At 47.9% G+C, this 25978-nt stretch overlaps 1 protein-coding gene across 4 annotated transcripts in view; it reads left to right on the forward strand.

The window, feature by feature from the left end:
- PKNOX1 (PBX/knotted 1 homeobox 1) overlaps window positions 1-25978 on the forward strand; it is a 70396-nt gene that overhangs the window by 7352 nt on the left and 37066 nt on the right. Inside the window, exon 1 of one of the 4 annotated variants that reach the window (XM_033232605.1) lies at window positions 14169-14578. The exons of 2 other annotated variants lie outside the window; for them this stretch is intronic. The gene's annotated coding sequence lies outside the window, so the exon portion shown is untranslated. Of the gene's footprint in view, window positions 1-14168; window positions 14579-21855; window positions 22025-25978 lie in introns of those variants that run through there. One more of the 4 variants, XM_033232606.1, reaches the window with a different exon arrangement.

Here is a 25978-nt window from a genome sequence, read left to right on the forward strand (position 1 = left end):
CTCTTAACAGCATTTTATTTTATTTTATTTTATTTTTTTTGAGACAGAGTCTTGCTCTGCCACCGAGGCTGGAGTGCAGTGGCCGGATCTCAGCTCACTGCAAGCTCCGCCTCCCGGGTTTACGCCATTCTTCTGCCTCAGCCTCCCGAGTAGCTGGGACTACAGGCGCCCGCCTCGTCGCCCGGCTAGTTTTTTTGTATTTTTAAGTAGAGACAGGGTTTCACTGTATTAGCCAGGATGGTCTCGATCTCCTGACCTCGTGATCCGCCCGTCTCCGCCTCCCAAAGTGCTGGGATTACAGGCTTGAGCCACCGCGCCCGGCCTTAACAGCATTTTAAAGGAAATGATTAAGAAGATAACAAATTATTATTATTATTATTTTTTTTTTTTTTTTGAGACGGAGTCTCGCTCTGTCACCCAAGCTGGAGTGCACTGGCCAGATCTCAGCTCACTGCAAGCTCCGCCTCCCGGGTTTACGCCATTCTCCTGCCTCAGCCTCCCGAGTAGCTGGGACTACAGGCGCCCGCCACCTCGCCGGCTAGTTTTTTTGTATTTTTTAGTAGAGACGGGGTTTCACCATGTTAGCCAGGATGGTCTCGATCTCCTGACCTTGTGATCCGCCCGCCTCGGCCTCCCCAAGTGCTGGGATTACAGGCTTGAGCCACCGCGCCTGGCCAGAAGATAACAAATTATTTTGAAACACAGTTATCAAAATACTGTATTGAACCAAATTGGTGATAGTCCCATTTATTAGCTAAGTAACCGGATTGAGCAGTGACTCTGGTAATTCCTTTGGGAGTAGTGATGAGATTTCTGTGACACTCTAATGCTTTGGAAAATACCTGTTGCTGTTCCTGTTAAAACTCCAGGGCTTATTGTCTGCCTTTATAATTGAAGGAGTGCTAAATTTCAACTAGAAGTTTTTGCATTTTATCATTCATGTTCACAAATACCAAGTTGATTTACTCTCAGCCTATCCATTTGTAGGAATATATATGTATCCTTTCTTTACTTCCTCAAATGGTTATATTGATGACAGAAGAGACAAGGAAATAAAAACAGCAGAGATAGGGGAACCCAAAGCCTAACAGTGTGCATCCTTAGGGGTGAGGGTGAAGGAAGTGGCCGCAAGCCCTGGAAAGTTGCATCTTGCATCCATGTGCAGCACTGAGTGGATACCTGATGGTTCTGTCTTGTGTACACTGTTCAGGAGGACATGTAGAGTGGACGTATCACATAGAAAATGGTCAGTCTGGAAACTGTTAGCAGAAGCACTCAAGGGCTGAGAGGCATGGTCCTTGGTGGAAAGAGCCAGCAGGCCTGCTGCTGGTGGTGCCCTGCTCATGAGAGTGAGCAAAGTCTGGAGTCAGGCCTGTTCGTGGCCTTGGCAGATGGGAGCTCCTTGTTTTGGATTGTTAGCCCCTGCCAGTTTAGTTACTGTTTCTGGAAAATTCACGTAGAAGGCAGTGTGGTAATTCAGTCAGTGTGTTGTCTGGCATGGGGTATAAAACTCCTGTTTAAAGCTCTGGTTCTGAGGCTCTGCCTCAGGGACTTGAGAAGGGGACAGAGCAGCTTACTTTATTTTATTATTTATTTTATTTAATATTAATTTTATTTTATTTTGAGATAGAGCCTCACTTTTTCACCCAGGCTGGAGTGCAGTGGTGCAATCTCTGCTCACTGCAGCTGGGAGCTTCTGGGCTCAAGTGATCTTCTCACCGCAGCCCCCAAAGTAGCTGGGACTACAGGCACGTGCCACCACACCCAGCTAATTGTACTGTTTGCCATCTGTGATTGACACTGGAGTGATTGGCTGTTTTAGTCGGATTCTCAGGGTGGCAGGGAGCAGGCTGACTTCAAGTTGGGTGGGCGGTGGAATAGGTGGTTCAGGATCATGCAGGCATAAAGAAAACAGGAATCTGTGGGATCCTTGGGATCACTGTATTGCTGCTGGGCCTCTGGGCAAATGGAACCATGGTTTGCACTCTGGCAGGATCCAGTTGTGCACCAGGGCTCTCGGCCTTCTGCTTCAATGAGGTGGTTGCCCTCCACTGTGTTCCGTCTGTACACTCCCCTACAGCGGAGGCCCACCCAGTGTTAACTTGCCCTGTACTCTCCCTTTCCCAGCACCCACCTCAGAGAGTGCCTGAGCTCTTTCCCTTCACACCACCTTCCAGACACTGACCTTTGGGCTGGGGGCTGGCCTTGGGTGTTGCGGGGCTGCCTGGTCCAGGGAGTGGTGCCTGGGAGGAGTGAGCTTCTGCCACCTGCACCAGGAAGGCCCCCTTTGAGCAGGGCCTGCCGGTGGGGTTGGATCGCTCAGAAGGGGCTGTGGATTGGTAGGTACTGTGATCGCAGTTTCCAAAACATAATGCCTGAGTGAGAGCATGTGTTTTGTTACATGTTCTCTCAGACATTTTATGAAGGTTTGTACATTTTTTTGTATTAAAAATGTTAGGAATTTAACTTGACAAGAAAAAGGAGTATAAGGCCGGGTGTGGTGGCTCATGCCTGTAATCCCAACACTTTGGGAGGCCGAGGTGGGTGGATCACCTGAGGTCAGGAGTTTGAGTACAGCCTGAACAGCATGGAGAAACCCTGTCTCTACTAAAAATTCAAAAAATTAGCTGGACGTGGTGGCGCATGCCTGTAATCCCAGCTATTCCGGAAGCTGAGGCAGGAGAAGCACTTGAACCTGGGAGGTGGAAGTTACAGTGAGCTGAGATTGCACCATTGCACTCCAGCCTGGGCAACAAGAGCAAAACTCCATCTCGGGGGGGAGAAAAAAGTATAATAAACGTTAAATTGCTAAACTTTACATTCTTCTAATTTTTGTTACGTATATGAGCATATGTACTATTTTTTCACCCCCGAAACGGGGCCTTGCTCTGTTGCTCAGGCTGGAGTGCAGTGGCGCAATCTCAGCTCCTTGCAACCTCTGCCTCCTGGGTTCAAGCAATTCTCCTGCCTCAGCCTGCTGAGTAGCTGGGATTACAGGTGCCCACCACCACGCCTGGCTAATTTTTGTATTTTTAGTAAAGATGGAATTTTAACCATGTTGGCCAGGCTGGTCTTGAACTCCTGACCTCAGATGATCTGCCCGCCTTTGCCTTTCAGAGTTCTGGGATTACAGGCATGAACCACTGTGCCTGGCCCTTTTTTCCCAATTTTTGTTATGGTAAAATACACGTAACAAAATTTACCATCTTAACCATTTTCAGTGTGCATTTCACTGGGGGTAAGTTCATTCATACTGTTGTACAGCCATCACCACCATCTGTCTCCAGAACTCTTCATCTTGTAAAACTGAAATTCTATACCCTTTAAACACTGCCTACCCATTTCCCCTCCCCAAAGCCCCTGGCAAGCACCATTGTATTTCCTGTCTCTGAATTTCACTACTGTAGTAATTATGGAATTATGTAGTATTTGTGTTTTTGTGACCAGCTTAACTCATTTACCTAATGTCCTTAAGGTTCATCCATGTTGTAGCATATGTCAATTTCCTTCCTTTTTAAGGCTGAATAATACTCCATTGTATAGATATACTGAATTTTGTTCATCCACCCCTCAGTGGACACTTGAGTTCCTTCCACCTTTTGGCCATTTTGAATAATAAAACTGTGAACATGAATGTGTAAATACTTCTCCGAGATCCTACTTTCAATTTTTTTGGATATAGATCTAGAAGTGGGATTGCTGGATCATAGTGGAATTCTGTTTTTAATTTTTTAGGGAACCTCCATCAGATTTTTCACAACAGCTGTACTGTTTTCTGTTCCTTTTAATTTAACTTATTTTTTATTTTTCTAAGGACCCAATAAGGAAGGAGTATCAGTTTACATTCCTACCAACAGTACAAAGGTTCCAGTTTCTCCACATCTTCGCCAACACTTATTTTCTTATTTGTTGTTGCTTTTTTTAATAGTAGTCATCCTAATGAATATGAGGTGGTATCTTACTGTTATTTTGATTTGCCTTTCCCTAATAATTAGTGATGTTGAGCATCTTTTCACATGTTCGTCAGCCATTTATGTGTCTTTGGAGAAATATCTCTTCAAGTCCTTTGCCCATTTTTGAATTGGGTTTCTCACATGCATACGTGTGTGTGTATGTGTGTTTTAAAGAGACGGTCTCACTGTGTTGTCCAGGCTGATCTTCAACTCCTGAGCTCAAGTAAGTAATCCAGTAATACTCCTACCTCAGCCTCCCAAGGAGCTGGGACTTAAAGACATGTGTCCCTGTGCCTGGCTCTGTTCATACATTTTTACATATTTATTAAGCTATTTTGTGTTATGTTTTTAGTTGGCATTTTAATGAATTTTTAAAACATTTATATAATCCACACATTTCTTGTTTTAAAAATTTAAGATCTCATATACTTTTTTGATTCCATTTTTTGTTTGTTTGTTTTTTTGTTTTTTTTGGAGACGGAGTTTCGCTCTTGTTGCTCAGGCTGGAGTGCAATGGCACAATCTTGGCTCACCACAACCTCCACCTCCCGGGTTCAAGCGATTCTCCTGCCTCAGCTTCCCGAGTAGCTGGGATTACAGGCATGTGCCACCCCGCCTGGCTAATTTTGTATTTTTAGTAGAGACAGGGGCTCTCCATGCTGGTCTCGAACTCCTGACCTCAGGTGATCTGTCTGTCTCAGCCTGGGAGACTGAGGATTATAAGCGCTGGGATTATAGGCGTGAGCCACTGCGCCAGGCCAATTTCAGTTTTTTGTATTATTTTACGGCCATGCCTGATGTTGTGGAGCCTTTTGAGTATTTAGGTTTTGATGCTTTCTGTGTTTTGCCATCTGAAAGCTGGAGACCCTCTGACCGACCAAGCTTAGTGCTGACAGGGAGAGTGGAGGAAAGGGGTGGCTGCTGTGCGGGGAGTGAGTGCAGGTGCATTTCCACAGTGCTGTGTGCCCAGTGCAGGCAGTGCCTGAGAGAGAGGCTGTCCATGGAAAAGGGGTCCTTGCCTCCAAGGGTTAGGGTTCCTCATTTTCTTTTTCTTTCTTTCTTTTTTTTTTTTGAGATGGAGTCTGGCTCGCTCTGTTGCCCAGACTGGAGTGCAATGGTGCAATCTCGGCTAACTGCAACCTCTGCCTCCCGGGTTTGAGCGATTCTCCTGCCTAAGCTTCCTGAGTAGTTGGGATTACAGGCGTGCACCACCATGCCCGACTGATTTTTGTACTTTCAGTGGAGACGGTTTCACCATGTTGGCCAGGCTGATCTCGAACTCCTCACCTCAGGTGATCCACCCGCCTCAGCCTCCCAAAGTGCTGGGATTACAGGTGTGAGCCACTGGGCCCGGCCCCTTATTTTCTTTTCTTTTCTTTTTCTTTTTTCTTTTTTTTGAGGTGGAGTCTCACTGTGTCACCCAGGTTGGGAGTACAGGGGTGTGATCTTGGCTCACTGCAATCTCCACCTCCTGGGTTCAAGTGATTCTCCAACCTCAGCCTCCGGAGTAGCTGGGATTACAGGTGCAAGGCACCACACCCTGCTCATTTTTGTATTTTTAGTAGAGATGGGGTTTTGCCATGTTGGCCAGACTGGTCTTGAACTCCTGATCTCAAAAAAGCTGCCTACCTCGGCTTCCCACGATGCTGGGATTACAGGCGTGAGCCACTGCGTCCGGCTGGGGTCTTAAAGCTTTGATGTGAATTTAAATTTACGAGTTGTGACAGACCATCCAGCTCAGAGTCTATTAAAACAAATTGCAGGCTGGGCATGGTGGCTTACGCCTGTAATCCTAGCACTTTGGGAGGCTGAGGCAGGCGGATGACTTGAGACCAGGAGTTTGAGACCAGCCTGGTCAACATGGCAAAAACCCATCTCTCCTAAAAATACAAAAAATTGGCTGAGCGTGGTGGCAGGTGCCTGTAATTCCAGCTACTCAGGAGACTGAGGCAGGAGAATTTCTTGAACCTGGGAGGTGGAGATTGCAGTGAGCCGAAATCGTGCCATTGCAGTCCAACCTGGGCAACAGGTGAGGCTCTGTCTCAGGGAAAAAAAATTTTAAAAAATTTTAAAAAATTTAAAAAAATTTGCAAAACCATTAAAATGTAAAATGTCTTTGATGCTAGAATTTTGTCATGTCTTTAGGGGACATATGTGGACCTTTGGGTTAGAAATACTTTTTGATACAGATTTTAACAGGATTTATGATCTATGATTGTATTTGAATATTACACTTCAAATGATACCTCCTCAAACCTTGTTTGTGCCAGGCGCGGTGGCTCATGCCTGTAATCCCAGCACTTTGGGAGGCTGAGGTGGGTGGATCACAAGGTCAGGAGTTCAAGACCTTCCTGGCCAAGAGGGTGAAACTCCGTCTCTACTAAAAATACAAAAAATAGCTGGGCACAGTGACAGGCGCCTGTAATCCCAGCTACTTGGGAGGCTGAGGTAGGAGAATCCCTTGAGCCCGAGGGGCGAAGATTGCAGTGAGCCGAGATTGTGCCACTGCACTCCAGCCTGGGCAACAGAGTGAGACTCCATCTCAAAAAAAAAAAAAAAAGTGATTTCTTGACAAATGTTTTCCTCAGAATGAGTCATTTATTGACTGAACAGCTCTTTGGAATAGGAGCTGTGGAAGCCAGGGTGGAAGACAGATGGACAACTGGCTTGTGGTTTCTGAACCACAGGTGCCTAAAACTTCTCACACACGAAATGAAAACTCACCCAACTGTCGTAATGTATAGTTAGTGTCCTAAAAGATGTCCTGGAGAAGGTATTTTGGGAGGACTGGTAACAAACACAGCACCTAGAGATGCAGTCTCTGGATCTGACTGTTGTGTTGTCTTCAGTCGTTTTCTGGCTTTATAAATGCCTCAGGGTTACTGTTTGCTAGAACTGGAATTACCCTAGAATTTCCAGTGGAGTTGTGGCTGCTCATTAGTCAACACAGCTCTGGGTAGCAGCTAGGAGGTGGCACTGTGGGAGATGGTCCTCTGCTAGGCGCAGCACCTGGCAAGGGGGATGGGGCTGTGTGGACTCCTCCAGCATGGCAGTGTCTAGTATATTACATTACACAGGATAGTGTCACCAAACTGAGTCAGAGAGCACATTGTAGGTGGATTTAAAGAAGTATACTCGGGCCAGGTGCGGTGGCTTACGCCTGCAATCCCAGCACTTTGGGAGGCCAAAGCGGGCGGATCACCTGAGGTTGGGAGTTCAAGACCAGCCTGACCAACATGGAGAAACCCTGTCTCTACTAAAAATACAAAATCAGCTGGGCGTGGTGGTGCATACCTGTAATTCCAGCTACTCGGGAGGCTGAGGCAGGAGAATCACTTGAACCTGGGAGGTGGAGGTTACAGTGAGCCAAGAGTGTGGCATTACACTCCAGCCTGGGCAACAAAAGCTAAACTCTATCTCAAAAAAAAAGTATACTCAGATTTTCTGACTCCTCTGGGTACTAGAAAGAGGAAAAGAAAGTGTAGTCAGATTTTTAAAAAAGTATTACATCTCTTTGAACAGCTGTAATTTTGGTCGGGGATTGGCAAACCACAGGCCTATGGGCCAGATCCCACTGGCCTTTTTTTGTGTGGCCCTAGGACTGAGAATGGTTTCTACATTTTTTTTTTTTTTTTTTTTTTTTTTTTTGGAGACAGAGTCTCGCTCTGTCGCCCGGCTGGAGTGCAGTGGCCAGATCTCAGCTCACTGCAAGCTCCGCCTCCCGGGTTTACGCCATTCTCCTGCCTCAGCCTCCCGAGTAGCTGGGACTACAGGCGCCCGCCACCTCGCCCAGCTAGTTTTTTGTATTTTTAGTAGAGACGGGGTTTCACCATGTTAGCCAGGATGGTCTCGATCTCCTGACCTCGTGATCCGCCCATCTCGGCCTCCCAAAGTGCTGGGATTACAGGCTTGAGCCACTGCGCCCGGCCGGTTTCTACATTTTTAAAGAGCTGTAAAGAAAGCATATGTAATACAGACAGTATGTGACCCACAAACCTAAAATATTTGCCTTCTGGCCCTTTACAGAAAAATTTTGCTGGTCACACCTCCCACCCCTTCAGTTCTTTTTTTTTTGAGATGGAGTCTCACTCTGTCACCCAGGCTGGAGTGCAATGGCCTAGTCTCAGCTTACTGCAACCTTTGCCTCCCGGGTTCAAGCGATTCTCCCACCTCAGCCTCTTAAATAGCTGAGACTACAGGCGCCTGCCACCACACCCAGCTAATTTTTGTTATTTTTAGTAGAGACAGGGTTTCACTATGTTAGCCAGGCTGGTCTCGATCTCCTGACCTCGTGATCCGCCCGCCTCAGCCTCCCAAAGTGCTGGGATTACAGGTGTGAGCCATCGTGCCTGGCCAGCCCTCAGTTCTTACTTGAACCAAATCAAAGTTGGTCTGGATCTAAATGGAATCAAATAGCAAAACTGTTGGGAGATACGAAAAACATGTGGGGATTTGGTCAGCTACTCTCCTTCAGCTGACTCATGCCTGGCTGTGATTGGTATACAGTGTTGTCTGTGTAAAAGTCGAGCCTAAAGAAATAGCTCTTAACTCACCATGAGAATTATAAAGGAATCTATGTGAGTAGTTCTAACAGCTGAAGTCTAGAACTCTGCTTCAGTGACTAGTTCCCATTGAGCGCTGGGACACGCTTTACTGAGAGTCACCGGTGGAGGGTCAGATTCTTTCTGGTGGCTCCCGTGCTTCACTGAGAGCAATTGTGCTGACCCCCCCGGCTGCTGGGACATCAGGGCAGGCTCCTTGGTCAGGGCTGGCCCAGGGGCAGAGTGGGTTGATGAGAGGGAGCCTGGTCCCTGGGACACTGGTCAGGGTCTACAGGCTGGGGACCCTGTGGGCTGGATGAGAACCCCCTCACTGGTCTAGCTTCTTAGGACTTCTTTGTAGAATCTCCCTCATCTCTTCCTTTTTCTGTTTGATGTCTCTTTCCTCATTTCCTCTGTAAATGGAATTAAAAAAGGGACTGAATAATTTCCAATTTTTTTTTTTTTTTTTGATAAAAAGTCTCACTATGTTGCTGGTTTTGAACTCCTGGACCCAAGCAATATTCCCGCCTCGGGCTTCCAAAGTGCTGGGCTTACAGGTGTAGGCCACTGGGCCTGGCCTATCCCCAACCTCTTTTTTTCAGTGCTTTTGTGACAGTTTTCTCATGGACCTTTTGACTGGTCAGGATAACATTGCCTGGGGATGTATTTACTTGATTACTTAAATTTATGTTTCTGTTTCAATTTTTTTTTTTTTTTGAGTCAGTCTCGCTCTGTCATCCTGGCTAGAGTGCAATGGTGTGATCTTGATGCACTGTGACCTCCACCTCCCGGGTTCAAGCGATTCTCTCAAGCCTCAGCCTCCTGCGTAGCTGGGATTACAGGCGCATGCCACGACGCCTGGCTCATTTTTGTGTTTTTAGTAGAGATGGGGTTTCACCACATTGGCCAGGCTGGTCTCGAACTCCTGACCTCAAGTAATCCGCCTGCCTTAGCCTCCCAAAATGCTAGGATTATAGTCGTGAGCCACTGCCCCTGGCCAAAAGGGAGATTTAAAATGTTAGACAAGGCGGAAGCATTAGATAGAGGGATATGAACATCATTTACAGGTATAGTTAATAATCATGGGCAGGCATGGTGGCTCACACCTGTAATCCTAGCACTTTGGGAGGCTGAGGAGGGCAGATTGCTTGAGCTCAGGAGTTTGAGGCTAGCCTGGGCAACATGGCAAAACCCTGTCTCTACAAAAAATACAAAATAAGCTGGGCGTGGTGGTGTGTGCCTGTAGTTCCAGCTACTCTGGGGCTGAGGTGGGAGGATCGCTTGAATGAGGGAGGTTGAGGCTGCAGTGAGCCAGATGGTGCCACTGTACTCCAGCCTGGGCGACAGAGCCAGACCCTGTCTCAAAAAAACAAAACAAAACAAAACCTATATGGCTGTTTTAAATACAGTTTTAAAATAAAATGAAGTCAAAAGTTGGGGAGAAGTAGTCTCTAAAAATTGAAAGCAGCCGGGTACTGTGACTCACACCTGTAATCCCAGCATTTTGGGAGGCCAAGGTGGGAGGATTGCTTGAAGCCAAGAGTTCGAGACCAGCCTGGGAAAGCCAGACCCTGTCTCTACAAAAAAAGAAAAAAACAAAAAACTGAAAGCAAAATGAATAAAAATAATCAAACCACAAATTGAGTTGGTGGCTTAACTATACAGAAAGGAATTATTGGCCGGGCGCGGTGGCTCAAGCCTGTAATCCCAGCACTTTGAGAGGCCAAGACGGGCGGATCACGAGGTCAGGAAATCGAGACCATCCTGGCTAATGCGGTGAAACCCCGTCTCTACTAAAAATACGAAGAAAAACTAGCCGGGCGAGGTGGTGGGCGCCTGTAGTCCCAGCTACACGGGAGGCTGAGGCAGGAGAATGGCGTAAACCCGGGAGGCGGAGCTGGCAGTGAGCTGAGATCCGGCCACTGCACTCCAGCCTGGGCGACAGAGCGAGACTCTGTCTCAAAAAAAAAAAAAAAGAAAGGAATTATTTCAGGTAACTTCAAAACAAATTGTATTGGCCGGGCGCGGTGGCTCACGCCTGTAATCCCAGCACTTTGGGAGATCGAGGCAGGCAGATCACGAGGTCAGGAAATTGAGACCATCCTGGCTAACACGGTGAAACCCTGTCTCCACTAAAAATGCAAAAAAAATTAGCCTGGCGTGGTGGCAGCCACCTGTAGTCCCAGCTACTCAGGAGGCTGAGGCAGGAGGCGGAGCTTGCAGTGAGCTGAGATGGTGCCACTGCACTCCAGCCTGGGCGACAGAGCAAGACTCCGTCTCACAAAAAAAACCCCAAAAAACCAAATTGTATTGTACATCCTAGCAGGGTAAATCCTAAAGACAAAATAACTAAAAAGAAACCCTGGGCAGTTTTTAGTGCGTGAATTGTTAGTAATAACATTTTTACTTATTTATTTGTGTACTTACTGACTTACACTTCCTTTTTGAGATGGGATCTTGCTCTGTCCCCCAAGCTGGATCGTGCCACTGCACTCAGCTTCCAAACCTTCGCTATTGCTGGGAGATGCACTACCACCATAAGCCACAGGACATTGCTTTCTTCAGACCCTGGTTAATGTTTGCAGAGCATGTTACACATGTGTGGCTTTGGAAGCTGCATCCTGGTCATAGCTGAGCGTCTTTCGTGGTGCTTGCCTCATGGACCACCTGCTTCCTCAGCTCACTCTGTGTTTCCCATTTTGAATAATGCCATAATTCATAGGTTGAACTGATGTAATTCACTGTTGCGGGCACCAGAGTTGTACAGATTGTTGTCAAGTGTCCTGTTCTTGTGAGTTCGACCTTATCTTAGAAGCACAATTATTTTATCATCAGAGGTCAGGTTGTGTAGAAGCAATGTCAGGGCTTTGGAGCTGGACAGATTGAAGTTACCCAGCCTGTGATAGTCTGTCTCCTCAACAGCGAAACAAAGACAATGAACCTATCTGCGCCTTCTAGAGTAGTCTGGTTATGACTAGTGTGAACCCCCCGGTCACACTGTTAGTAGCAAAAAACCATTTTACTATGTGGACAGATTCTGTGGAGCAGGAATATGGAGAGGGAACAGGAAGTGGCCGTCCCTCCTCCAGGAGGTCTGTGTCCTCAGCTGGGACGACTCAGCGGCTGGGGGTGATGTAATGACTGAGGAATGGTGTCTTCTGGAGGCGCTTTCTGAAATCTGTCAGCTGGAACACGAGCTGGAGATGTTGACCAGAGCACCCGTGTGCAGACTTCATAGGACCTGGGCTTCCTCACAGATTAGAGGAGGTCTTCACAGCACTGGGGGCTCCTCACAGCACTGGGGGCTCCTCACAGCACTGGGGGGTCCCTCACAGCACTGGGGGCTCCTCACAGCACTGGGGGGTCCCTCACAGCCCTGGGGGCTCCTCACAGCACTGGGGGTTCCCTCACAGCACTGAGGGCTCCTCATAGCACTGGGGGGGTCCCTCACAGCACTGGGGGTTCCCTCACAGCACTGAGGGTTCCCTTACAGCACTGGGGGGTCCCTCACAGCACTGGGGGGGTCCCTCACAGCACTGAGGGTTCCCTTACAGTACTGGGGGGTCCCTCACAGCACTGGGGGCTCCTCACAGCACTGGGGGTTCCCTTACAGCACTTGGGGGGTCCCTCACAGCCCTGGGGGTTCCCTCACAGCACTGGGGGCTCCTCACAGCACTGGGGGTTCCTCATAGCACTGGGGGGGTCCCTCACAGCCCTGGGGGGTCACTCACAGCACTGGGGCTTCCTTTATATCATTGGGGAGGGCTTCCTCAAGCATTGAGGGGTTTCCTTTATATCACTGGGGGGCTCCCTCACAGCAATGGGGGCTTCCTCACAGTATTGGGGGTTCCTGAATAGCACTGGGGGCTTCCTTGATATCATTGGGGGCTTCCTCACAGCATTCGGGACTTTCTCATAACAATGGCTTCCTCACAGCATTGGGGACTCCTTTATATCATGAGGGGGGTTCCTCACTGCATGGGGCTTCCTGGTAGTCAGACTTCTTACGTGGGTGCTCAGGGCTCCAGAAGGGAGAGTCACTATGAACAAGATGGAAGCCTCCTCGCCTCTTCTGACCCAGCTCTGGAGTTGCACAGCATCATTTCCACTGCGTTCTCTGTTCTCACATGAGTCACTCAGGTCAGCCTAGATTGCAGAGGAAGGGATAAAGACCTCGTGTCTCGATGGAAGAAATGCCAGAGAGTTGGGGGACACACTGGCCTTGGCGTGTAATAGCCGCGGCTCTGTCTGCCCTCACTGCCCTTTTCCTCCCCTCACGAAGCCCCATTCTCCTCCTGACACTGAAAACACTGACTGAACGAATGTGCGTCTGGCCCCTGCATGGCCTTGGTCAACAGGACTCGCAGGCCGAGCTTCCAGGCTCCTTGAGTGGCTGTGCCGGGCCTCCACGCGGCCCTGCTGCGGGGTTAGGCGGAGGAAGCGAGACTGGCCTCACTCCTGTTGACTGTTCTGCCAGCACCTTCAGTTTGTGGAAGTGGTTGTTTTCAAAGAGATTTTTGTAAAAACATCACAATTCTAAAACTTTATGCATTTTTGGCATTTAAAAAGCCCTGGCAAGTCTACAGCCTTAATTCTCCTGCTCCCTTGGCCTGTAGGTCTCTACCTGTGTGGTTACCCACTTTTTTTTTTTTTTTTTTTGCTGTTACTGTGGCCTTGTAGTATATTTTAAAATTGGTATTCCTTAACTCTTTTTTTTTTTCTTTTTGAGACGGAGTCTTGTTCTGTTGCCCAGGCTGGAGTGCAATGGTGCAATCTGGGCTTACTGCAGTCTCCGCTTCCTGGGTTCAAGTGATTCTCCTGCCTCAGCCTCTGGGATAGCTTGGATTACAGGCACGTGCCACCATGCCTGGCTAATTTTTGTATTTTTAGTAGACACAGGGTTTCACCATGTTGGCCAGGCTGGTCTCAGACTCCTGACCTCAGGTGATCTGCCCGACTCAGCCTCTCAAAGTGCTGGGATTATAGGCGTGAGCCACCACGCCCAGCCTTTTTTTTTTTTTTTTTTTTTTTAAAAAGGTAAGGCAGGGTCTCCCTTTGTCACCCAGGCTGGAGTACAGTGTTATGATCATGGCTCATTGCAGTCTTAACCTCCTGGACCCAAGTGATTCCCCCTGCCTCAGCCTCTCAAGCAGCTGGGACTATAGACATGTGCCACCACGCCCAGCTAAATTTTTTGATTTTTAGTAGAGATAAGGTCTCACTATGTTGCCCAGGCTGGTCTTGAACTCCTGAACTCAAACGATCCTCCCACCTCAGCCTGCCAAAGTGCTAGGATTACAGTGGGAGCCACTGCATCTGGCCTCTTAGCTCTTTTAAGGGTAACCTAGCTACTCACAGACCTTTATTTCTCCATTTACATTTGAGAGCAGTTTTGTTTTATTTATTTTTGAGGAAGTTTGATTGAGATTATATCTGCATTATTTATTATTTATTTATTTATTTGAGACAGAGTCTTGTTCTGTCGCCCAGACTGGAAGGCAGTGGCATGATCTTGGATCACTGCAACCTCCACCTCTCAGATTGACGCAATTCTCCTGCCTCAGCTTCCCGAGTAGCTGTGATTACAGGCATGCACCTCCACGCCCGGCTAATTTTTTTGTATTTTTTAGTAGAGACGGGGTTTCGCTATGTTGGCCAGGCTGGTTTCAAACTCAGGACCTCAAGTGATCCACCTGCCTCAGCCTCCCAAAGTGTTAGGATTACAGGTGTGAGCCACTGCACCCGACTATATCTGCATGATTTATAGATGATAACGTTTACTGAGAAAACCAGTGGAATCTCTGTAAACTGTTAGAACCACAGGAGGATCCAGAGCAGTTACCAGATACAAGATCAGTCCACACAAACCAGTGATACTTCTACTGGCAACCCACCAGGAACTGTAACTGCTCTTGAGACAGTAACCAGAAAACCCATAAAGTGTTGAGGAATTAATCTAAGAAGACCTCCAGAAAGAAGACCATCAGACTTAATCATGGACGAAGGTACGGGTCTCAGTAAATGAAGAAGATCCCGTGCTCATGGAGGGGATGATCTGTTTTATAATGAGGCTCTTTTCCCCAGGTGAGTCCATAAATACATTTAAAAAGTTGTTATAAAGTTGGTCAAGCATGGCGGCTCACGCCTGTGATCCTAGCACTTCGGGAAGCTGAGGCAGGAGGATCGCTTGAGGCCAGCCTGGGCAACATAGTGAGACACTGTCTCTGTAAAACATACAAAAATTAGCTGGGCTTGGTGACACATGCCTGTAGTCCTAGCTACTAAGGAGGCTGAGGTGGGAAGATCACTTGAGCCTGGAAGGTTGTGGCTACAGTGAGTCATGAATGTGCCACTCCATTCCTGCATGGGTGACAGAGTGAGACCCTGTCTCAGAATAAAATAAATTGTTTCTTGATAGCAGAGACATCGTTTTGTTTGCTGCTGTATCCTCAGCAGTTAGAACAGCCAGGCATAAAGAAGACATTCAGTAAATATGTGAAATGAGTGAAGGGCTCTGTGAAGCATGTGTAGAGTTGTGTGCTCTGCCTTTTCACTGGACAGTGACCTCAAACTCTTTCCCACTCTGCCTCATGTCTTGTGATCGCACGATGGATGAGTGCAGTTGACTTCCCCATTCCCTGTCAATGGATGGGTAGTTTTGTTTCCATTTTTTGTTATTGTGAATTTAAAAAAATCTTTAGCATCTAGATTTTCTTGCTAAAAGTTTTTTTTTTTTTTTTTTTTTTTTTTGAGACAGAGTCTTGCTCTGTTGCCCAGGCTGGAATGCAGTGGCCAGATCTCAGCTCACTGCAAGCTCCGCCTCCCGGGTTTACGCCATTCTCCTGCCTCAGCCTCCCGAGTAGCTGGGACTACAGGCACCCGCCACCACGCCCGGCTAGTTTTTTGTATTTTTTTTAGTAGAGACGGGGTTTCACCGTGTTAGCCAGGATGGTCTCGATCTCCTGACCTCGTGATCCGCCCGTCTCGGCCTCCCAAAGTGCTGGGATTACAGGCTTGAGCCACCGCGCCCGGCCTAGATTGGTAATTCTTTGGGAATTTCGAACCCCATTTTATGTTAAGAAGTTAAGACACTGTTGTTGGAGTTTGAAAATCAGAGAAACTGGCCGGGTGCGGTGGCTCAAGCCTGTAATCCCAGCACTTTGGGAGGCCGAGACAGGCGGATCACGAGGTCAGGAGATCGAGATCATCCTGGCGAACACGGTGAAACCCCGTCTCTACTAAAAATACAAAAAACTAGCCGGGCGAGGTGGTGGGCGCCTGTAGTCCCAGCTACTCCGGAGGCTGAGGCAGGAGAATGGGGTAAACCCGGGAGGCGGAGCTTGCAGTGAGCTGAGATCCGGCCACTGCACTCCAGCCTGGGTGACAGAGCGAGACTCCGCCTCAAAAAAAAAAAAAAAAAAAAGAAAATCAGAGAAACTTATTTTTGTGTGGAAGCGGGAAAAGAAATAGAGATCGATTTTCTCTAAATCTCAGGTCAGCCTTTGGTTTTTATGTAATGCTGAGAAAAGTGGTTTTTGATCAAGATGAACCTGCTGAGCCCTCATCCTTCAGCTGGATGTTTTTAGTTCTTTCCCCATGAACGACAGGTTTCTCTTAGTCAGGTGCTGTTCTGGGCCTGCTTGTATCTGAGTTGGCTGACAGAGGTCCTGCCCTCAGCACAAGATTGTCACCTGAAGCCTCAGACGTTGTGCTGGGATGAACCTTGTAAATTCTGCTGGAAACCATTTGCCTGATTGCAGGAATCAGTTGATTTTACTACCAAAATGTGGTTTATCCTTTTGCTGGAGAGTGGAATTTAGCAAGGAGCTCCACAAATTATAGTAATGAATTTACCAATGGCTCTTCCACGTGAACAGCCTTCTTGAGCAGGCAGAACCATCTATGGCAGCTCCGCTCCGGCCTCCGGTGTCTGGTAGGAGGGCTGGCCACCTATTTTTACTCAACAACATATGTTAGTCCTAAAGAGTTGCCTTTTTCTCTTTTAATTCCTTGCTTAGAATTTCCCTGATCTGTTGAAGGGAAAACACATTTTCAAAGCTTTTGAGGTAAGTGTGAAGGTTTTTCTTTAGAGTGATTATACCTATATATCAGATATAGAAGTTTTTATTTTTTTATTTTATTTATTTTTTTGAGACAGAGTGTTGCTCTGTTGCCTAGCCTGGAGTGCAGTGCTGTGATCTCAGCTCACTGCAGCCCCCGCCTCCCGGGTTCAAGCTGTCCTCCTGCCTCAGCCTCCTGAGTAGCTGGGATTACAGGTACGCACCATTCGCCCAGCTAATTTTTTTTGTATTTTTAATGGAGACGGGGTTTCACCATGTTGACCAGACTGGTCTTGAACTCCTGGCCTCAAGTGATCCACCCGCATTGGCTTCTCAAAATGCTAGGATTACAGGCGTGTGCCATTGTACCTGAACATTTTAACCAGTTTTGTTAGAGAGAAGGACTACCAATCTACACATTTTGAAATTCTGACTTTTCCCTCCTATTATGAACATTTTGAAAGACAATCTAAGAGTAGAATCATAATCATCTGCCACCTAGATTCAACAGTTGTTGATATCTGGACCCAATTTATTTATGTTTGTATTTTTGTTGACCTATTTGAAATTAAGTTTTGGATATCATGGTCATGCAACTAAACATTGTAGCACGTACTTCTCAAAATGATGATATTTATGCTACGAGCGTATAGCTTTATCACACCATCAAAATAACACAATCTCTAATAATATCTAATACTATATATTCACATCTCAAATTTCCTTAAGTTGTCTTTTACAGCATTTGTTTTTGAAACCAAGATCACATACCACATTTGGTTGTTGTTTCTTTTCTTTTCTTTTTTTTTTTTGAGACGGAGTCTTGCTCTGTTGTCCAGGCTGGAGTGCAGTGGTGCGATCTTGACTCACTGCAACCTCCACCTCCCGGGTTCAAGCAATTCTTCTGCCTCAGCCTCCCCAGTAGCTGGGATTACAGGTGCTTGCCACCACACCCGGCTGATTTTTGTATTTTTAGTAGAAACAGGGTTTCATCATGTTGACCAGGCTGGTCTCGAACTCCTCACCTCAGGTAATCCACCTGCCTCAGCCTCCCAAAGTGCTGGGATTACAGGTGTGAACCACTGCATCTGGCTGTTTACTTTTATTTTTGACAGTTTCTTTATAGAGTGCCTCTCAGTTTGGGTTCGTGGGTGTGTCCTGAGGATTGGACTCACAGCTGTCATTTCAGGAAGGACTGCACAGAAGTCAGTACAGTGTATCCTTTTCAGTGCATCATTGTTTTCCCTTTGTAATTAATAAGTATCTTGAGACTGGTGCTGTGGCGGCATGCCTGTAATCCCAGCACTTTGGGAGGCAGAGGTGGGAGGACGGCTTGAGCTCAGGAGATCAAGACCAGTCTGGGCAACAGAGTGAGACCCCTGTCTACAAAAAAATGCAAAAATTAGCCAGGTATGGTGGTGTGTGCCTGTAGTTCTAGCTACTCAGGAGACTGAAGTGTGAGTTTCGCTTGAACCCGGGAGGTCGAGGCTGCAGTGAGCCAGTCTTGTCACTGCATTCCAGCCTGGGAAATAGAGCGAGAATCCATCTCAAAAAAATAAAAAATGAAATGTATCTTGTGGCAGGTACTTTGAGATTATGTACATTTCCTGTTTCTCATACTTTAACTTAAACTAGTGATAGCATCCATTGACGATTCCTGTCTGAAATGGTTTACTGTGCTGGTTGCCGAATGGTGATGTTTGAAAGCTGTCATCATCCTCTACTCATTGGAGAGCTCTTGTATTTTAGAGCTTTTTCTTCTCTCCATCTATTCATTTATGTGTTTATATTTGTAAAGAAAAACCTATTCTGACCCTTATTAAAGATGTCAAGGCACTTAGTGCTTTGGGAGGCAAGGCAGGATGATAGCTTGAGGCCAGGAGCTTGAGACCAGCCTGGGCAACATAGTGAAACCTCGTGTCTACAGAAAATTTAAAAAAGTAGCCAAGTGTGGTGGTGTGATCCTGTAGTCCTAGCTCCGTGGGAGGCTGAGGCAGGAGGATCACTTGAGTCCAGGAGTTCGAGGCTGCAGTCAGTGCAACATGATTGCACCACCCTGCTCCAGCCTAGGTGACAGAGCAAGACCTTGTCTCAGAAAAGCAAAACAAAGGGCAGGCTGTTGAGGATGGTCATGATAGGTGTAGGGCCTGCTGCAATGGGATTGTGTAGTGGGGGAGACCTAGGAGCAGGGGTGGGGGCCATGGATGGAAAATTACTAAGAGGAAACATCAGGGTGAAGGGGGTTCTGGCTGAACTGACCTAACAGGACTCTTGTGGAAGGCAGGCCAGGGAAGGCCCCTAGCATCCCTCCTCTGGACCATAAACACTCAGGGAGTCCCGATCTCTCCTGAGCAGTGCACTGGCGCCAGCTTTCCAGATGTGTGTGTAAGTCCATCGTCCTTGAACCGAGTTTGCTTAGAAAGCCTAGATGGTGAGACTTAAAATTGTCATGGAGGATTGTCTCCCAACAAAGTGGCTGACTGTCTTGTGGCTATATTGTTATAGCCCTTCCCAGATGTGTATGCTGCAAGTTTTGTTTAGTTGGAACTCTTTGGAAGCTAGCGCAACTACATAGAAACCCATATAAGTTAGCTACCATTCCCAGCTAATTTTTTAAAAAATTTTTTGTAGAGATGGGGTCTCGTTCTGTTGCCCAGGCTGGTCTTGAACTTCTGGGCCCAAGTGATCCTCCCACCTCGGCCTCCCAAAATACTGGGATTACAGGTATAAGCCTCCATACTCAGCTAATTTAGCTAGTTTTTGTATTTGATTTTTTAAATTTTTTTTTTTAAGAGACAGAATCTCTGTCATCCTGGCTGGAGTGCAGTGGCGTGATCTCGGCTTACTGCAGTCATTGCCTCCTGGGTTCAAGCGATTTTCTTGCTTCAGCCTCCCGAGTAGCTGGGACTACAGGCATGTGCCACCATGCCCAGCTAATTTTTTTTTTTTTTTTTTTGAGATGGAGTCTCGCTCTGCCACCCGGGCTGTAGTGCAGTGGCCGGATCTCAGCTCACTTCAGCTCACTGCAAGCTCCGCCTCCCAGGTTTACGCCATTCTCCTGCCTCAGCCTCCCGAGTAGCTGGGACTACAGGCGTCCGCCACCTCGCCCGGCTAGTTTTTTGTATTTTTTAGTAGAGACGGGGTTTCACCGTGTTAGCCAGGATGGTCTCGATCTCCTGACCTCGTGATCCACCCGTCTCGGCCTCCCAAAGTGCTGGGATTACAGGCTTGAGCCACCGCGCCCAGCCACCCAGCTAATTTTTGTATTTTTAGTAGAGATGGGGTTTTGCCATTTTGGTCAGGCCAGTCTCGAATTCCTGACCTCAAGTGATCCTCCCACCTCAGCCTCCCAAAGTGCCGGGATGACAGGCATGAGCCATAACGCCTGGTCCCATATGCTGTGTATTTCATTTTCCCCAAGCAAACTAGGACTTAGAGATGGTTTCCCAAAGCCCTGCTGACTCATCGTCAGCACCTCTCCACAGGACTAGCGCTGTGTGCCAGCAGACACTGCCTCTGTGGGGATGGAGGTTGACTCAGACACAGAGCCTGGCCTCGGCAGCCTAATGTTCCAGCAACCACTTGACTAACAGTCATAAAAATTAAAATTGTAAAATATTTTGTCAACTGTGCATCAACCAAAGAAAAATAAAATTGCCTTAAGTGGAATAAGGAGGTACAGGATGAAGTCAAGCACATTATATGTCCAAAAACGTGTCATGTCAGTGATTAGCTTCAGGAAGCATTTTTATTTGTGTGTATTGACATCAAAGACAGTGCAGTAGTTGGGAATGCAGCAAGACCGGCCCATGGCCCTTAAGGAACTTGTAGTTCAAATAAACAACTGAGGTACGGCGGGGCTGAGCAGAGGGCCCAGCACGGACAAACTTAACCTCCGTGTGGGCGAGATTCATCAGGAAGGCTTTCTGGAGAAGGTCATGTGGGTGATGCATGTTCCCCACCTAGCCATGCTGAGAGGGGAGTGTGTCTGGGCAGAGCTATCAGGCTGGAGAGGATCCAGGGGCGGGGTAGAACCTGGCATGCTGGGGAAGCTAAATGTGGTGATTGGTTTGTTTATGCAACTTGGAGTGTGGAAGGGGGTCAGTGAGGGGATGCTGATGCCTGAGGGTGAGGGTTGGGCAGAGGCAATTTTAAGCATGTGAGTCACATGATCAGATTTCCATTTTAGAAAGCTTGGAGAATGGGCCTACTGGGTAGCTGACACCTTGTGTTAGTCTGTTTTCACACTGCTGATAAAGACGTACCCAAGACTGGGCAATTTACAAAAGAAAGAGGTTTAATTGGACTTACAGTTCCACATGGCTGGGGAGGCCTCACAATCACGGTGAAAGGCAAGGAGGAGCAAGTCATGTCTTACATGGATGGCAGCAGGTAAAGAGAGGAGCATGTGTGCAGGGGAACTCCTCTTTTTAAAACCATCAGATCTCGCGAGACTTATTCACTGTCATGAGAACAGCACAGAAAAGACTTGCCCCCATGATTCAACGACCTCCCACCAACTCCCTCCTGGAACACGTGGGAATTCAAGATGAGATTTGGGTGGGGACACAGCCAACCATATCATTGTGCCCCTGGCCCCTCCCAAATCTCACAATCACATTTCAAAACCAATCATGCCTTCCCAATAGTCCCCCAAAGTCTTAACTCATTTCAGCATTAACTCAGAAGTCCACAGTCCAAAGCCTCATCTGAGACTAGGCAAGCCCCTTCCACATATGAGCTTCTAAAATCAAAAGCAGGCTAGTTACTTCCTAAATACAGTGGGGGTACAGGCATTGGGTGAATACAGCCATTTCAAATCAGAGAAATTGGGCAAAACAAAGGGGCTACAGCCCCCATGCAAGTCTGAAATCCAGCAGGGCAGTCAAATCTTAAAGCTCCAAAATGATTTCCTTTGACTTCATGTCTCACATCCAGGTCACACTGATGCAAGAGGTGGGTTCCCATGGTCCTGGGCATCTCAGCCCCTGTGGCTTTGCAGGGTACAGCCTCCCTCCCAGCTGTTCACGGGCTGACATTTAGTGTCTGCAGCTTTTCCAGGTGCATGGTGCAAGCTGTCGGTGGATCTACCATTCTGGGGTGTGGAGGAGAGTGATCCTCTTCTCACAGCTCCACTAGGCAGTGCCCCAGTAGGGACTCAGTGTGGGGGCTCCAGTGCCACATTTCCCTTTCGTACTGTCCTGGCAGAGGTTCTCCATGAGAGCCCTGCCCTTGCATCCAATGTCTGGCTGGACACCCAGGCATTTCTGTCCATTTTCTGAAATCTAGGCGGAGGTTCCCAAACCCTAATTCTTGACTTCTGTGCACTCACAGGCCCAGTACTACATGGAAGCTGCCAAGACTTGAGGCTTACATCCTCTGAAGCCACGGCCCAAGCTCTACATTGGCCACTTTCGGCCACAGCTGGAGCAGCTGGGATGCAGGGCACCAAGTCCCTAGGCTGCACACAGTAGGAGGACCCTGGGTCTGGCCCACAAACCCAGTTTTTCCTTCTAGGCCTCTGGACCTGTGATGGGAGGGGCTGCCATGAGGACTTCTGACATGCCCTGGAGACATTTTCTCCATTGTCTTGGGGATTAACCTTAGGCTCCTCATTACTTATGCAAATTTCTGCAGCTAGCTTGAATTTCTCCTCAGAAAACGGGATTTTCTTTTCTTTTTCTTTTCTTTTTTTTTTGAAATGAGTCTCACTCTATTGCCCAGGCTGGAGTACAGTGGCACGATCTTGGCTTACTGTAACCTCTGCCTCCCAGGTTCAAACAATTCTGCCTCAGCCTCCTGAGTAGCTGGGATTACAGGCATGTACCACCTCGCCTGGCTAATTCTGTATTTTTAGTAGAGTTGGGGTTTCTTCATGTTGATCAGGCTGGTCTCAAACTCCTGACCTTGTTATCCTCCTGCCTCAGACTCCCAAAGTGATGGGATTTACAGGCGTGAGCCACCACTCCCAGCTGAGATTTTCTTTTCTTTTTTTTTTTTTTTGAGACGGAGTCTCACTCTGTTGCCCAGGCTGGAGTGCAGTGGCCGGATCTCAGCTCACTGCAAGCTCCGCCTCCCAGGTTTACGCCATTCTCCTGCCTCAGCCTCCCGAGTAGCTGGGACTACAAGCGCCCGCCACCTTGCCCGGCTAGTTTTTTTGTATTTTTTAGTAGAGACGGGGTTTCACCGTGTTAGCCAGGATGGTCTCGATCTCCTGACCTCGTGATCCGCCCGTCTCGGCCTCCCAAAGTGCTGGGATTACAGGCTTGAGCCACCGCGCCCGGCCGAGATTTTCTTTTCTATCACATTGTCAGCCTGCAAATTTTCCAAACTTTGATGCTCTGCTTCCTTTATAAAGCTGAATGCTTTCAACAGCACCCAAGTCACCTCTTGAATGCTTTGCTGCTTAGAAATTTCTTCCACCAGATACCCTAAATCATCTCTCAAGTTCAGAGTTCCACAAATCTCTAGGGCAGGGGCAAAATGCTGCCTGTCTCCTTGCTAAAACATAGTAAGAGTCACCTTTGCTCCAGTTCCCAACAAGTTCCTCATCTCCATCTGAGATCTCCTCAGCCTGGACTTTACTGCTCTTACCATTATCAGCATTTTTGTCAAAGCCATTCAACAAGTCTCTAGGAAGTTCCACATTTTCCCACATTTTCCTGTCTTCTTCTGAGCCCTCCAAACTGTTCCACCCTCTGCCTGTTACCCAGTTCCAAAGTCACTTCTACATTTTTGGGTATCTTTTCAGCAACACCCCACTCCTGGTACCAATTTACAGTGTTTTTTTTTTTTTTTTTTTTTTTTTGAGACAGAGTCTGGCTCTGTCGCCCGGGCTGGAGTGCAGTGGCCGGATCTCAGCTCACTGCAAGCTCCGCCTCCCGGGTTTACGCCATTCTCCTGCCTCAGCCTCCCGAGTAGCTGGGACTACAGGTGCCCGCCACCTCACCCGGCTAGTTTTTTGTCTTTTTTAGTAGAGACGGGGTTTCACCGTGTTAGCCAGGATGGTCTTGATCTCCTGACCTCGTGATCCGCCCATCTCGGCCTCCCAAAGTGCTGGGATTACAGGCTTGAGCCACCATGCCCGGCCAATTTACAGTGTTAATCCATTTTCATGTTGCTGATAAAGACATACCTAAGACTGGGCAGTTTTCAAAAGAAAGAGATTTAATGGAGTTACAGTTCCGCATGGCTGGGGAAGCCTCACAATCATGGCAGAAGGCAAGGAAGAGCAAATCATGTCTTACACGGATGGCAGCAGGCAAAGAGAGGAGCATGTACAGGGGAACTCCTCTTTTTAAAACCGTCAGATCTTGTGAGACTATCACAAGAACAATATGGGAAAGAACTGCCCCCATAATTCAATTACCTCCCACTGGGTCCCTCCCACAACACGTGGGAATTCAAGATGAGATTTGGGTGGGGACATAGCTAAACCATATCACGCCTGTAATCCAGCATTTTGGGAGGCTGAGCCAGGAGATGCTTGAGCCCAGAAATTCAAGACCAGCCTGAGCAACATAGCGAGACTTCATCTCTACAAAAAATTAAAGTTAGCCAGCATGGTGGTGTGGGCCTGCAGTTACTGCTACTTGGGGGGCTGTGGTGGGAGCATCTCTTGAGTTCAGGAAGTCGGTGCCACAGTGAGCTATGATTGCACCACTGCAGTCCAGCCTAGGTGACAGAACAAGACCCTGTTTCTAAAAAAGGGAGAAAAAAAGAAAGCTTGGAGAATGAACTGGAAGAGGGTAAGACTAGAGGCTCATACAACCAGGTAGGGGCCTACTACCACCATCAAGGTGTGAGGTGATGGTGCTGAATTGGAGACACTGCATTGGGGTGCAGGGGAGCAGATGGAAGTGAAATTGGAGAGAAAGCAGAGATTTGGAGGAGAGCCAGGTTATGGTCAAGGCAGAGACCTGTTAGGAGAGGCTCAGTGACAAGTTTGCAGATGTATAGGGTCTCTGTAGAACAGGGGTCTTGGGGAAGAGTTTGTGAAGTGTTTTCCTCATATTTAATTGCACATATTCCATTTCATGGGTGGCTGTTATCCGTTATACTAGGCTTCTGTTGAAAGTGGTTTCCAACCTTTTCTGTTAACAGTGGCTCCCGTGCCATGGGCCTGTGTCGATAGGCTTGCCCTGGGCTGTGAGATTGCTCAGTCACAGCCTTCTCCCTGCAGGCTCTCCCGCTCATCAGAAGCACCCTCCGCCCCACGGTTCCTTGGCCCTCAGCTGCCCTTGCCGTGGCTGGCACTCCCACCTCCTTGGTCCCCCTTCTCCATGTGGCTTTGGGGGCTCCACCTGGCTCTTTTGTTGTCCCCTGGCAGCTCTTCATCCTGCGCTGTGTCCTCCTGTCTCCCTGAACTCCAGACTGTCTTCTAGCACAGGCCATCCTCTCTCTTCCTGCATGGTCTCATAAAGTCTTAAGGCTTTAAACACATTAAATATCTAAAAATAAAGTTTTAGCCACCCACCCTGGCAAATTTATTTTTATTATTGTAGGGACAGGATCTTGCTATGTTGCCCAGGCTGGTCTTGAACTACTGGACTCAAGCGGTCCTCCCACATCAGCCTCTCAAAGTGCTGGGATTACAGGCGTGAACCACCATGTCCAGTTAGACATATCTTTTTGGAGGACACAGTTACCCTCTACATGTACTAACTATACTTTGATGATCGCCAAATCTGTGTTTCTAGGCCACACTCCCTTGCTCGGAGTTTTACTGTGGGTGTCTGAGAAGCATCTGAAACCTAAAATGTCCCAACATGCCCTCCCCTCCCAGGCCACAGAAGCTGCTCCCATTGACTGTGGCCCCACTCTTGTACCCATTGACCATGTCCCCTCTCTTGTACTCATTGACTGTGCCCCCTCCCTTGTACCCGTGACTTTGCCCCCTCCCTTTTACCCCATTGACTGTGCCTCCTGTGCCCTTTGACTGTACCCCTCTAATGGCTCCAGAATGATGCTGCTGAGGGTGAGTCCCAGCTCAGCCTCTGGCCATCTCGGTGGCTGAGGCCACATTGCTCAGGTTTCTCAGGCGGAAGTGGCGTCACAGCAGTGCCTCCCCCGGGGTGTTGTGAGGGCAGGTGGCACTAAGATGGCTCAATGAGCTCAGGAGGTGACCTGGCTGCTGCCACTACTGCTGCTGCTGTTAACACCAGACTCCTTGTTCCTTTTTCTTTCATTTGTTTGTTTTTTGAAACGGAGTCTCGCTCTGTCACCCATGCTGGAGTGCAGTGGCATGATCTTGGCTCACTGCAAGCTCTGCCTTCAGGGTTCACGCGATTCTACTACCTCAGCCTCCCGAGTAGCTGGGACTGTAGGCGTCCGCCACCATGCCCGGCTAATTTTTGTATTTTTAGCAGAGACGGAGTTTCACGGTGTTGACTAGGCTGGTCTCAAACTCCTGACCTTGTGATCC

Source organism: Trachypithecus francoisi, unplaced genomic scaffold, assembly GCF_009764315.1.
Source record: "Trachypithecus francoisi isolate TF-2019V2 unplaced genomic scaffold, Tfra_2.0 Lachesis_group14, whole genome shotgun sequence".
NCBI classification, from domain to species: domain Eukaryota; kingdom Metazoa; phylum Chordata; class Mammalia; order Primates; family Cercopithecidae; genus Trachypithecus; species Trachypithecus francoisi.